This window comes from Canis lupus, chromosome 12 (genome assembly GCF_011100685.1).
Source record: "Canis lupus familiaris isolate Mischka breed German Shepherd chromosome 12, alternate assembly UU_Cfam_GSD_1.0, whole genome shotgun sequence".
Classification (NCBI taxonomy): Eukaryota; Metazoa; Chordata; class Mammalia; order Carnivora; family Canidae; genus Canis; species Canis lupus.
This window is the reverse complement of record NC_049233.1, coordinates 23,851,717-23,865,686: the sequence shown is the minus strand read 5'-3', so window position 1 is coordinate 23,865,686 and position 13,970 is coordinate 23,851,717. Positions and strand designations below refer to the sequence as shown.

Below are 13,970 nucleotides of genomic sequence, written 5' to 3'. Positions count from 1 at the left end.
CCCAACCTTGAAGACATCCAGGCACCCCCGGGGGAAGCTGACAATTAGGGAACTTTCCTCCTATCTCCAAGCACTACTTAGCCTTTTGGATTCTGGTGTGAGTGCAGCTGAGAAGGAGCTTTGGAGAGATGGATGCCACACAGATTAGCAGGGAAGGAGCTAGGTGTTGTATTTAGTTTAATAAAAGGAAAAATATTTTAAAGTGGGTATTTCTTACATTCATACTCATTTGAAACTGGATAAATGGAATAATGTGCCAAGCTACAGGGAAGTAGTCTAAAAGATTCCCTTACACTCTAAAACCTCTTCTGGCAAACTGCTTCAGTGGCTGTAATGATCACATTTTAGCTTTTAAAAAATTCTTATTGTCAAAGTTATGGGTGGAGCAACAGGGTTATGTTGGAAAGATTCTGTAATAAGGAAGCCAAAGACTGAGGCTGTTTCTGGAGAGTACCGGCTGAGATTATTAAGGAGGCAGATTGCCTTCAATGTTAACCATTGGGGAGGATGCTTTTTTGGCCCCCTTTTTCTGTTCAGATCCAGGTTAAGCTCAGGATTGTCAAGTTTGTTCTACCCTTATCAAAATCTGTGAGGGAGATGTGGACAGGTTTCAGCAAACATGCTCTGCCTCTAGGAACCTAAGGGAGAAATGAATGTGACATCAAATCATTATCGGACATTGACACTATAGCATGCAATAGTTTATTGGATCATCCAGTTACTTACAAAGACAGGGTTCCAAGGGAACAGAAGTCAGAGGCAAGGTTTTAACTGGGAGCAGGAGGAAAATGCTGGAAAGGTTAGGAACGTGGGTGCCATTAGGTGGGGGTGGAGGACAATGTGGGGAAATGTGTAGCTGTACACAGGCTGTTCAGAACCAACATGGAAGCAGCAGGCCTCAAGTCAAAGACAGGGAGTGTCTTAGCTTGGGCTGGCATAACAAAATATCTCAGATTTAAACAACAGACATTTATATTCTCATAGTTCTGGAGGAAGGAAGTCCAAGATCAGGGTGCCAGTATGGTCAGGTTCTGGTGAGACTTCTCCTGGCTTGTGGATGGCCACCATCTCCATGTGGAATATGTGGCCTTTTTGAAGCGTGTGTAAGTTGAGAGAGCCAAAGTGAAAGAACTTTTTCTCTTCTTATAAGGCCACCAATCCTATTGGATTAGGACCCCATCCTTATGACCTTATTTACCCTTAATTACCTCCTGAAAGCCTTATGTCTAAATATAGTCACACTGGGGGTTAGGGCCTCAATATGTGGATTTTGTGTCAGGTGGAAAGGAAAAGTAGACAGTTCATTCTATTGCAGAAAGAGAGAGAGGGGGTGGGGGAGCAGAGAGAAAACTCTTCTGCTTCATTTCTGGTGATGCCTGCTTCTTCATAAAGTGGTCTTCTTTAAGAGAAAACAACAAAATTCACTTGATTTTTCTATAGAATTATGGGGCTGTGGAGACAATACAGTTTTTTTGTTTGTTTTGCATGAAAGACAAGTGTACTTTGGAATAAAGAATGGTTAATTGGAAGAGAAGACTTGAGCATTCCCAATACAGTTCCAGGGCACTAAAATTACACATGCAGGATTAATCACCAACATATTAAAAATTTAATGGTGCTACTGTGCAGGTCATGCATGATAAAGCTCACCAACTCTGATCGGTATGGTCAGCTTACTGCCCTAGTGATGGTAAACTTGACCATTTATCAAATCAGATGACTTTGCTAGTCTCCTTTTCGCAGTTCTGTATGCATGTCACCAGGAATAATATGCATGTAGGTCATAGATTCATATCTGTGGCTGAAGCCAAATTACTGGCAAAGAGGGCTGTAGGCAAGAAGAAGCTTTTGCATGTTGCCGTTGTGGAAGAGTGTTGCTATCAGAGTCTGAAAATCAGCCATCACCTGAGATTTGACAAGCTGAGGTGCTAGAAGTGTGGCTTCCAATTTGGAATCAGTTTGTCACTTTCAGCTCCATTTAAATACAACTTGAGGACTCTCTTAGCTGATAATTGACCAAATATTCCTCAATTTGCTAAAAGGTAGGTCTCGATTCTTATGGAGATGATCTCAGTCAAAATTGATTAAAAGGGAAAGTTTTATTATAATTGCCCAAAGCAACTTTTACAGCTTCTGTTGGGTGAAGGTTAATGTGACACCAGGAGTATAATAATATTCTTACTGCAAGTTTTGTAGAAATGCAAGTGACCATTCTCATGCATTTCTTTGTAACTGAAGCCATGGGCTCATGCCATCCCCAAATAAATATTTCAAGGATACCATGAAATAAGCACCCCTGGGAATCTAATTGCTTCTCTTTGAAGGAACAGACATGATCTCTCTTTTCCTATCAGGTAGGCATTATTTGAGTGGATGGAGAGATAGCTTGTTTCTGCTTGAGCAGAGCTCCACAGACCAGATGGCAGGTCAACACTTGGATTTAGGTGTTTATTCCATTCATTTTTTCCCCTCCTTTCTAACTAAATCACAATAACCAGAGATGTATAGTAAACATCACTTCATAAATACGACTACATAAAAAATTTAAAAATAATATATCCTTGATAAAAAATGAAAATGAAAAGACAAGTACAGGCTGGGCACCATAATGGCAACTTGCATCACAAACAGGTTAATTTCCCAAACAGTTGTCATTATTTGCATTAGTTATGTTCTATAAATTCATTGTGAACACTGCATTAGCATATACAGAACCCTTGCTTCTAGGGGAAATACAGGAGTAGTTTCCTCTTAACTTTGGTCACAACATTTTTCCTACCAATCCATTCATAAGGATATTTTATGCATGTTTCTGTTTAAAGACACCTTACATAATACAACCAGCAGCACCATAATAGGACTGAACAAAGCTTATCAAACACAAATTTTCTCAATAAAGCACATTCCAGCCTTCTTGCTCTTAGGAATACTATGTAGCACTTTAGCTGGGGGTTGTTTAAAGTAGCCAAATACGGGTGCCTGGCTGGCTTAGTAGGTTGTGATCTCCGGGTGGTGAGTTTTAGCCCCATGATGGGTCTAGTGATCACTTAAGTAAATTTTTAAAAACTTAAAAAAAAAAGAAAGTAAATGACCAATAAAAACTCAAGAATGTGAAAAATGTGGCATGAAGTAGACCATGAAAAAGACACTTGTTTACAGAATAGGAGCTGAAAGAAGGCGGCAGAGCACAACCTTATTTGACCTATGCTGGGAACACGCATGTTCGACGACTCAAAATTTTTGCCTCTCTGCTTACCTGTGAATGACCATGAAAGCGCTGTGAGTATTGATTTGGGGATTACAAATAAATTTTAGTAAATGGGTGAATTTTCAAATATGGAATTCATGAATTATGGAAGTCTAATGTATATATGTAAAAAGAGTTTATTAAAATCAGTAGGAAAAGGACAACTTCCCTGGTGAAAAATGAATGCTCAAAGGCATAGATCTCAGAACAGGAAACAAAAATGACTCCCGAATGTGTACAAAGATGCTCAGTCTCTCTTATATTAAGAGAAATGCAAATTAATTAAAAATTATATTGAAATGTCATTTTAAAACCTATCAGATTAGTGAAGATAGAAAATTTTGTTAAAGTGCTGTGTTGGTGAGGTTCTGAGGAAATAGACACTCTTATTTTGCCTGTGGGGATGTAACATGAAATGATATTAAATACTGTCACATGCCCTTTCACTTAACAACTCCACTTCCAGAAATTCATTCTATAGATATATCCATCTCTATGCAAAATGACCTTCGTACAATGTTGTTTACTGCAGCATTGTTTATAAATGCATGAGTCTTGATAAGAAGCTTAGTGTCCATTATAACTCTCTGGTTAAAGAAATAATGATACATGAAGACCATGAAATATTATACAACTTTACAAAAGAATGAGCTTAGGACACCTGGGTGGCTCAGTGGTTGAGCGTCTGCCTTTGGCTCAGGATGATCCTGAGGTCCTGGGAATGAGTCCCACATTGGGCTCCCCCAGGGAGCCTGCTTCTCCCTCTGCCTGTGTCTCTGCCTCTGTGTGTGTGTGTGTCTTGTGAATAAATGAATAAAATCTTAAAAAAAAAAAAGGAATGAGACAGCTCAGTGAGATAAATTGAATTAAAAAGGTATATAGTACATTTACCACTGTGTGTGTGTGTGTTTCTACCATCCAAATGGCATTCAAAGTTTAGCTTTCTTCTAACTTCCAGTTTATTTTATTTTAGCCAAGATCATCGTATATAATGTTATTTGATCACATCTGGGTACTTGAGGATACTGGAGTACTTTTGCCTCCATCCCCTCTTCCCCTAAAGTTAATAGTTTTTTAATGAATATAAATTTCTAGGGAGGAAAGTAGGTGGGGAGAAGGTAGGAGACTGATGAGTACACATTATCTTGCCTTAGCCTACTTATCTATATATTATCTAACTTCATCTATATCTTATCTATATTTAATTTTCTTCCTGCTGGTGGACATCACACACTCCTCCCACAGGTCTTTAATTATAAAAAATTTAGGTGATACATCATCCCCTCTCTGGCCTCAGAGCATTTCTGTGGACCCCTTCATTTTGTGTCTCTGACAATGCAAAATCTCCTAAGACCCCTACCTTCTTTCAGTGTCTCACATCAAATTTCTATGCCTTTTAACTTATTGGGAAAACTGAGGCCATAAAGCATAAAATGTCTCAACTTGTTCTCCCTCTCTAAGGGATTTATCTACACATCCCCTCATCCTATCAGTTCTACATGAGAGATGAAGGCCCTCGTATTCAAGTTCAGCTGCCTCTCCTTGGCGCCTTGTCGGGTGAAACCCTCCCTCTTTCCTGATTTATTTCCCACTACAGATAAAGATTCTCATGTTTCTCTCATTAAAAAAAAAAATTCTCCCTCACCCTTTTTCCTCTCTGGTTACTGTCATATCTTACTCTACTTTCTTTTCTCATCCAAGGTCCCTGAACACAAGTCTCTATGCTCTGCCACCATGTCCTCTTTTTCCTCTTCACGGTGGATTCCCAGGCAGCTGGTGTCCACAGTCCCACTCTGGAAATCGCTCTGACAAAGCTGATAACAGACTCCTCAAATGTTGCAGCCAAAGGATATGTGTTTCAGTCATCATCCTGCAGGTCTTAGAATCTCACCGATAACCCATCAGCAATTTTCTCTTAAAAGCACTACTCCCATACTTGAGTGACATCACTCTGCTGGCTTATTCCCCCTTCCTGACTGGAACGGTGTGTCCGACCACTGTTCTCCCTCTTATCCATTAAACACTTAAGTGCTGGGGAATGCATCAGCTGTCCATAGCATTTCTCATCATTTTTTCCCCTTAATCATCTTTGTGGAGGTATAAGTTTTGTACAGTAAGTAATGTCCTCTTAAAGCACCCAATTCAATGAATTTTGACAAATATATACACTCATGAATCCACTACTACAATGCAGATGCAGAATAATTGCATCGTACCCAAAGTTTCCCTTTTTGTCTATTCCTTCATCTGATTCCTGACTCCAGCAACCAATGAAATCTTTGTTTTGTCACTACAGATTAGTTTGCCATTTCTAGAATTTTATATAAATAGCATCATACACTATGAGCTCTTTTGTTTCTGGTTACTTTCACTCAGCATAATGTTTTGATTCATAATGTTTTTGAGTGTATCAGTAGTTGGTTTCTTTTTATTGCAGTGAACTACTTTGTTGTGTGGATAGATCATATTTTGTTCCTCCATTCATGTTTTCCAAACCGTATTTTGATGTTTTTGCAACAAATTTGTTCTTAGTGCCACCTGCTAATTGTTTCATGTCCTTGACCTAAATTTCATTGTTTTGTCATTTATATGCTACATGGATATAGCGTTTCTTTATACATTACAAAAAAACCAATATATGATAGAAAGTTTATAAAGGACATGTATATGTAAGTGGACTTATTTAGAGTTTTTTAAAGTTTTTAGGGTTTTTTTTAAGGATTTTATTTATTTATCCACGAGAGACACACAGGGAGAGGCCTGAGACACAGGCAGAGGGAGAAGCAGGCTCCCTGTGGGAGCCTGATGCAGGACTCGATCCCAGGATCCCGGGATCATGACCTGAGCCAAAGGCAGACAGATGCTCAAGCCCTGAATCACTCAGGTGCCCCAAAGTTTTGAGTTCTTAATGATTTCTTTTCCAAAGGAAATTGCTTCTAGTCAAGAATGTAGACTTTTCCTCCAGAGGTCACTTTTATCTGTGGGCCATTTTGCCACTTTGTTGTCAGCAATGATGCCATCTGTGTAGAAATATATGCTGACACATATGTAAGTGGAACAGAAGTCTGACAAAGCATTTCCTTGGTTCAAAGAAACAGTACATAATATTTACAGGGATTTCAGTTATAAAAGTTGATAAAGGAAAGGTAGGGTTTTCTACTTCTCCATTTGAAATTTAGCTCTTCGGGACTTCCATTAATTTTTTAAAGTGACAATCATCTCTTACCCTGTTGTTTTCTGAACCACTTCATGCACTTTCATAACTTTATCAACCACCTACATGTGAATAATTCTTAAACCTAGGTCTCCAAAAATGAATCCTCCACCCTTATTCACATATTTGACACCTTCACTTGGGTGCAGTGTAGGAACATGTTTGAACTAAAAGCAACACAATACTACCCTCATTCTTCTTGTACTCTTCCTGCCTTTGAATTTACCTATCTTCTCTCCCTACCACCTACCCCAGACTGCTGTGGTCTTTCAAAGAATGTTTCGATTTTGCATTGGGCATAGTCTCATCAGGAAACCGATGGCATACTCATCAGATGTGACTAAGAGGTGTGAAAACCACTGTGTAAAGGGACCATTTACAATGTGGGGGTTGGTTTAGGGAAACCAACAAGGGATACAAGGGATGGAACAGTGCACTGGGGTAGAACAGAAGAGAGTACTTCCCATCTGGATACCTGAGAGGGCCTGGGGTAGGGGTGAGTGGCCATATAGAGAAGACTGCTTGATGCAGGCTGTGGTCCTGCAGGGAGAGAAACAGGAAAGTAAAATTTCAGACCTCACTTTCTTCCTACTTCTCTATCTTCTGCTGGTGCCTCCTACTGGCTGAACCCAACAGGAAGCAAGCAGACAGAGAGCCATAGATACACTACACACAGCTCAGCCTTCTCAGTCAGTGAGCAAAGAGGAGAAGCATGGCGAGTGGATCTGGAAAGCCAAATGGAAAATATCCCACACAGACTCTTTCTGCAAGGACTCAGCATACAGCTGTTACTATTTATACTAGGGTTTTGCTGACCTTGATGCAATTTCATACATGTTCTCCCTTTCATTCCCTAACATTCTTTCTATCCTGTTCCTTCTGGCACTACTTTTTTCTCACTTTTCTTCTACACTGGCATTCTGCCTCCGGCTGAGCCCTACTTCCCAAGAGTTTTGGCAATATGTAATACTCTACTCAGCATGTGGTGGGGTTGCTGCTCTCTGGGGTGCAGTGACACTATGTAATGATTGAAACTGTTTTTTTTTTTTTTTTTCCCTCACCAAAGACTGGTTTCCTGGCAAACTGCCACCAGGAAAATCATCTTCCCATAGACTGAAGAATCTCACCATGTTCCAGGTGATCAGAAATGGGGTGGATAATTCAAAGAGGGTGGGATGGGAATTTTGTTTAGGAGAAGTAATTTCCTAATATTGTTTAGATGTTACTGAAAATCTTTTCTAAGAATTTTCTAAGGTTTGGAGAGAAGAAAACATAGTATATCTTGAGAAAATCCACCACAAGATCCTTCCTACTTATTTTATTCCTTGGCTTTTTTACTTTAAGATAGTCCACTTTATTCTTCTGAGGAGGTAATTCTCAGAATTGCTCTCTTAATTCTTTGTAGTTTGGAATTTTCGAGTTTGTTTGTTTTAGAGATGGAGAGAAGAGCAGAGGGAGAGAAAGAATCTTAAGCAGGCTTCACACTCAGCATGGAGCCTGATGTGGGGCTCCATCTCACAACCCTGAGATTGTGACCTGGGCCAAAACCGAAGTTTGCCGGTTAACCTACTGAGCCACTCAAATGCCCCCCTGTATTTGTGAGTTTTAAAAGACTGATGAACAGGGATCCCTGGGTGGCGCAGTGGTTTAGCGCCTGCCTTTGGCCCAGGGCGCGATCCTGGAGACCCGGGATCGAATCCCATATCGGGCTCCTGGTGCATGGAGCCTGCTTCTCCCTCTGCCTGTGTCTCTGCGCCTCTCTCTTTCTCTCTCTCTCTCTGACTATCATAAATAAATAAAAATAAAAAAAAATAAAAGACTGATGAACAAATAGAGAAAATTCTACATAATAGGAAAGTGTTTATCATGGACATCTACCTTTTTTTGGAGAATGTCACCTTTTCCATTCTGTAAGATCCTTGTGAGATTGTCTTTCAATATGTGGCCATATAGTCCTTGGCCACAGAAATGGACATTTGACACAGGTTTGGCCAGTCATAGAATCCCATTTCTCTAGCAACATGATTGGGGTAGAGGTGGGTATGTGCTTCGCATAAGATTGATAGGAATCCCTGCCTGGATTGATATACACACAAAGAGAAGATCCTTTTCAACTGAAGTTGTTAAACTGAGGCGGTGAGAATTTGGGGCAGCTGTTTGGAGTCCAGTTCTTATATGCAAGCAATACAAACCAATTCTGGCTGATTTAAATAAATATAGGTCCTGGGTAGCAGAAGGAATCCTTGGGATGGCTAGAGAATCAGGTACTATGTTCAACAACCGCAAACAGGGCCCTAAACCATGCCTCAGGATGAGTCCAGTGAGGATGGCTTTGCCATCACAGCTGAATGCAATACCCTCCAGGCTCTGGAGCTGACATTGTCAGGACAGGACCCTGGAAACCACCACAGTGTGGCCACCACTGTCCCAGGAACACGAGATTGTCAGGGAGGCCTTATAGTTTTTGCTCTCTCTCCCTTTTCTTTTTTCCCTTTGCTCTTTCTTTGCTTTATCTGTGTCTAGTTCCAAATTTAAGATAGCTGTGTTTGATTGTTGTCGTCTGGGTTACACGCCTGAACTCCAGCTGCAAAGCAGTTTGGGAAGACAAGCATTTGACATTTGTAGCTTCCGCAGTGGGAGAGCACGTGCCCCACCAAGATTTATGAGGTGGGAAGTTCCCTAAGCAGGGAGAAGCGTTCCAGATGCTGTGGAACAGAAGAATGACCAACACCATTACAATAACCACCTTTGCTAGTCATGGGAGAACAGGTCTGCAGGAGTAAGCCAAGGTGGAGAAGGAAGAAGAGCCAAGAAATGAAGAAACAGACAAAACCCAGATGAATATTGAGGCCTCTGAATGTAGATGTGCCTGAGCCTTTAAAAGGGGGGGGGGGGGGGAAAAGCGACGCTGGTGTATTTATGTAAGCTGATAAATTCTCCTTTTTGGCTCAGGTTGCAAACTCCCTTTTAGTTGAGCATCTGTCACTTGTAAACAAGAGACTTCTGCCTTTTATGGTGCTGCTTTCATTATTAATGTTGAAACCATATTCTTGTTTCTTTATTGGGGCTTTTTTTTTTCTTACTGAGTTTCCTCTGCCAGTACTCTCTGAATACTCTTGGCGCATTGGCACATGGACAAACTGGGGTGAGGACAGGCAGAACCACCATGCCTGCCAGCCAACCTTATAGATGGCCTTCTTCTGTCTATATGCAACCTCAGATAAAATTCCCAAGCTTAGGGGCACATGGGTGGCTCAGTCCGTTAAGTGCCTGCCATGATCTCAGGGTCCTGGGATCAAGCCCTTTGTCTGTCGGTGGTGGTGGTGGGGGGAGGAGGGGGGGGGTACCTGCTCAGTGGGGAGTCTGCTTCTCCCTCAGCCCCTCCCTCCACTCACACTCTCTCTCTTTCTCAAACAAATAAGATCTTTTTTTTTCTAATTCCCCAGCTTTTTTCTAATTTTACGTCAGTCTTCTATACTAAAAAAAAAATTGTCTGCAGCTGGAGAGACTGTAAGAGCCAGTGTCCAATAGTAGGGTCCAGGTGTCTACTTTGAAGCTCTCTATGATTTGTGGCTTTGTACAGGGATCTATGTGTAAGCACATGATCAAGGGTTGAATCTTTCCCTTCCAGAAACTGGCAATTCTGGGGCCCCATGGAATTTGTTTTCTATGTAGGATTTATCCTGCAGGGGAATGAATGGTCTGGGGCTCTCCCTTCAGTCCTCAGAACAGAACACCTGTAGCCTTACCCCCCTTCACTCTCTGGCTTTCCTATTTCGTGGCCTCAACCTGACCATGAGGGGACTCACCTCAGCTTCACAGAGCAGGGGCTTAGGGATGGGTGCCGGACACTCTTTCCTGCCTGCCTGCTATCTCTCCTTCTCTGATTGTGCAGGGGGCTGAAACCTTCTGGGCCTTCACCCAGCAGAAATAAGTGAGAGGTCAGGAACTAAGAAATGGAAAAAAGGGAAATTTGATGTCTTCTTGGCATCCAAAAAGGTGCTCATTGCTTTTAAATGGCTGGGACATTCCTTTGGAGAGTGTGGTTCTCTCAGCTGACCTTACTGGGAGGCTGAACTGTAGATTTTGTGTGTCTCCAGCACTTCTGGGTTTTGTGAGAACTGGCCCCTCAACCCATCTGTCCTTTCCTAGTGAACCATGAAGGATTCCAGGCTGCCAGGGGTGGGGATGGGGGTGAGGAGCAGAAAAGTAGGAGAGGAAAGAATGATCAGGGTGGGTAGGTAGGTCTAAGTCAAAGCTGATCTCTTCACCCCGTAGTTCCCTAAATGGATGGAGCGCCTGGCCCCTGATGTGCCTGTGAGCAGAGAAGGCATTCATCCCCAGGAGGCAGCAGGTTGACCACAATGCCTTGTCATCCACCTGAGCTGATGCCAAACAACTCTTAAGACATCCCTCACGTTACACCATCTTGGAGTGCACATTTGGACTCTAAATCCTCTTCTGCATTAGGATTTACAGTGAATCTACTGAGTAAATAGCAGATGCTGAAGAACTCGATGGTGAGACATTTTTAACTTTTCAAACACAGTTGGCATTTAACTTCTCTTGAAGTTTCCAGACCCTGGAATATATCATACTTGTTGGCTGGATTTCCCTTTGAACCTGGGGGTTTTCGGCAGACATGAGTAACTGGTGAGCAGAGGTTGTGGTCAGCAGGCCGTAGAGATGCCGAAGGAAGTGAAAGCAGGTTTTTAAAAAATTACTATTTAATTATTTCAGGCATTTCCTTTTCCCATAAAAAAATTATACATTAACCTGATTTGGAATATGTAAATAAGCCACCTCCTTCCTCTTATTTTCATCTATTGCTCTGCAAAATCCATTCTTCCTCTGGAAATGGAAGGAACTGATGTAATTGTTCTGTGTGGAAGACAATGAGGAGCTGTGGGATCCTCGCCAAGTACATTTCCTGCCAGGGCTGCTCCTTCACTCAGTTTAATTATGAGCGATTGTTTGGGCTACGATGTGAAGAAATATTAGAGAATGGAAAAAAAGAAGACAGAGCTCAGAATATTCTGCTGAACTGATTCATGTTTTGGCAAGAACTCTTAACTTGATTTTATGCTTGAGCCTTGTGACGGTATCACAGGGAGCGACCTTGCCATATAAGCACATAAAGCCCAAATCTACGGGTTATTTTGAAAAGGTCCAAGTAAAAGCATCTGAAAAATGTAGGAATAACATCAGCCATCGGGTAAAGTCCTGTGTTAATCATGTGCAGTGCCCTCGTCCTAGGGACCAAAGCTATTTTAAACTGGATGTTAGCACTCCCTATATTTAGCTGCTGTGTCAAATCTTACCGCTTAGTTTTCATAGATTTGACAAATCTCACATCTTACCCCAAGGCTCTGATTAGTTCTCACTGTATGTGCTCAGGGAGGGACCTAGTATGTGCTCAGGGAGGGCCCTAAAGCCAGGGGAACTGGAACCCTGTAAGGGAGGCTGGGAACAAGACATTTTCTTTCTTTTTTTTTTTTTTTTTCCAGATCTGGGTCTCAATCAGGCAGTTCTGAGCAGAAGTATCCTCAAGTGGCCGCTCCTGAGAGTGAAATCAGACTCCACGGGGGAAATGGGAGGCATTTGTGGTTTCGGGCTTTCAATTAATAAAGTAAAAGACAGGGACGCCTGAGTGGCTCAGTGGTTGAGTGTCTGCCTTGGCTCAGGTCCTGATCGCGGGGTCTTGGGATCGAGTCCTGCGTCGGGCTCCCTGTGAGGAGCCTGCTTCTCCCTCTGCCTGTGTCTCTGCCTCTCTCTGTGTCTCTCATGAATAAATAAATAAAATCTTTTTTTTTTTTTAAGTAAAAAGTAAAAGACAAATACAGAAAAGCAGAAAGAGAAATTTAAAATAACCTAGGACCCCTTAACTTACGGGTAAAATCCTGTGAGCCTTCAAGTCATTTTCTATGCATCTATTTACACATAAGCATATATATTTGAGGGCTTTCCTGCCCCTCTTCTCTGAAGCTTCACTTTCCATGGTTCCAACTACCTGCCATATCCCAAGGCCCATGTGATTCACTCCACGGGGGCGTGTTATTCTCTTACATCATCACCAGAGGGGTAAGTGAGCGCCACACTGTAAAATATTTTGAGAGAGACCCCGTTCACATAACTCTTATTGCACTATATTGTTATACTTCTTTTTTATTATCAGTTATTGTTGTTAATCTCTTTCCAATTTATAATTAAACGTTATCACAGGTATGGATGTATAGGAAAAGGTGTAGGATGTAAACATTTTAGTACTATCCATGGATTCAGACATCCAGTGGGGATCTTGGAATACCCCCTGTAACTCCTTTTATTAAACATTGCAAAAAGCTTTCAGTTGTTTGCCTTCTTACTTTGTTCTGGATTTTTTTTTTAATGGAAAGATTTATATACGAAAAGCCTCTGGGCCCCAAGATCAAATACTTTTCACCCATGTTTCCTTCCAGTTCTTTCATGGATGAAATTTTTCATTTAACTCCCTCTTATGACTGGAATTTCTTTTGCTGTGTGATGTGCAGGATGGTTTCTTTTGTTTTGTTTTTCTGTTTCTTTCTTTCTTTTTTTTTTTTTGCAGGATGATTTTTGATGGTGTTTGCATTTGTTGAATTGTCTTTTCTGTTTTAAATTCATTTGTCTCTCCTCATACCATTACCATAGTGATTCAACTATTGTAACTTCATCATATAACTTCAGATGTGAGGGCAAGACTTCCTTCTTTTTCACTATTGCTTCAGAATTTGCTTAGCTATTTGTGCCAGTTTAGTTTTTTACTTTTTTTTTTTTTGATAAATCTTAGAATTATTTTGTCAAATTACCTTTGGAAAATGTTCCCGTTCGAGAGTGTAACATTTCTCTCCATTTACTTAAATAGCCTTTTATATTTTTCCTTGATATTTTGTCATTTTCCTCATCTGAGTCTTGACACAGGTAGTCTGTGGGAAAAAATCAATTTAGTGTTTAAAAAAAATCAACTTTGGATGAAAACAAAACACACTGATAATTTCCTGTTCAGCAGGCCACTCATACATTTTGAGATATTCTGAGCACTTGTAGAAGAATTATTTTTTAACATCTGATTAATATCAACTCAGAAGTTTTAAAAGATTTTTCCCTTTGTAAAATATGTTCAATAAGATCAGCTACTTAAAGCATTCCATAATTTTTTTATGATTTATTTATTTGTGTGAGAGAAAGAGCAGTGGGGAGGGACAGAGGGAGAGAAAAAAGCAGACTTCCCACTGAGCAGGGAACCTGACGCAGGGCTCGATCCCAAGACTCCGGGATCATGACCAGAGCCAAAGGAAGACACTCAACTTACTGAGCCACCCAGGTGCCCCAAGCATTCTGTAATTTGTCTTCACTGAAAAATTTCAATAAATTTTTACTTTGTGATCTTGCATATCTAATCAGAAAGTGAAAATAATTATTCTATTAACTGATAATTCCTTCTTTACAAAGTCATTGATGATTAAAAAGACTTTTTTACTTAATTGAATG

The 13,970-nt window shown here is 40.9% G+C and overlaps 1 long non-coding RNA gene across 1 annotated transcript; it reads left to right on the top strand.

Annotated features, from left to right (window-relative positions):
• Nucleotides 1-3,105: 3,105 nt before the first annotated feature.
• On the top strand, nt 3,106-13,720 carry LOC111098163. The gene is made up of 4 exons (XR_005367420.1): nt 3,106-3,279; nt 7,528-7,598; nt 10,740-10,981; nt 11,969-13,720. It is a non-coding gene; the product is annotated as an uncharacterized LOC111098163 (long non-coding RNA).
• Nucleotides 13,721-13,970: the final 250 nt, after the last annotated feature.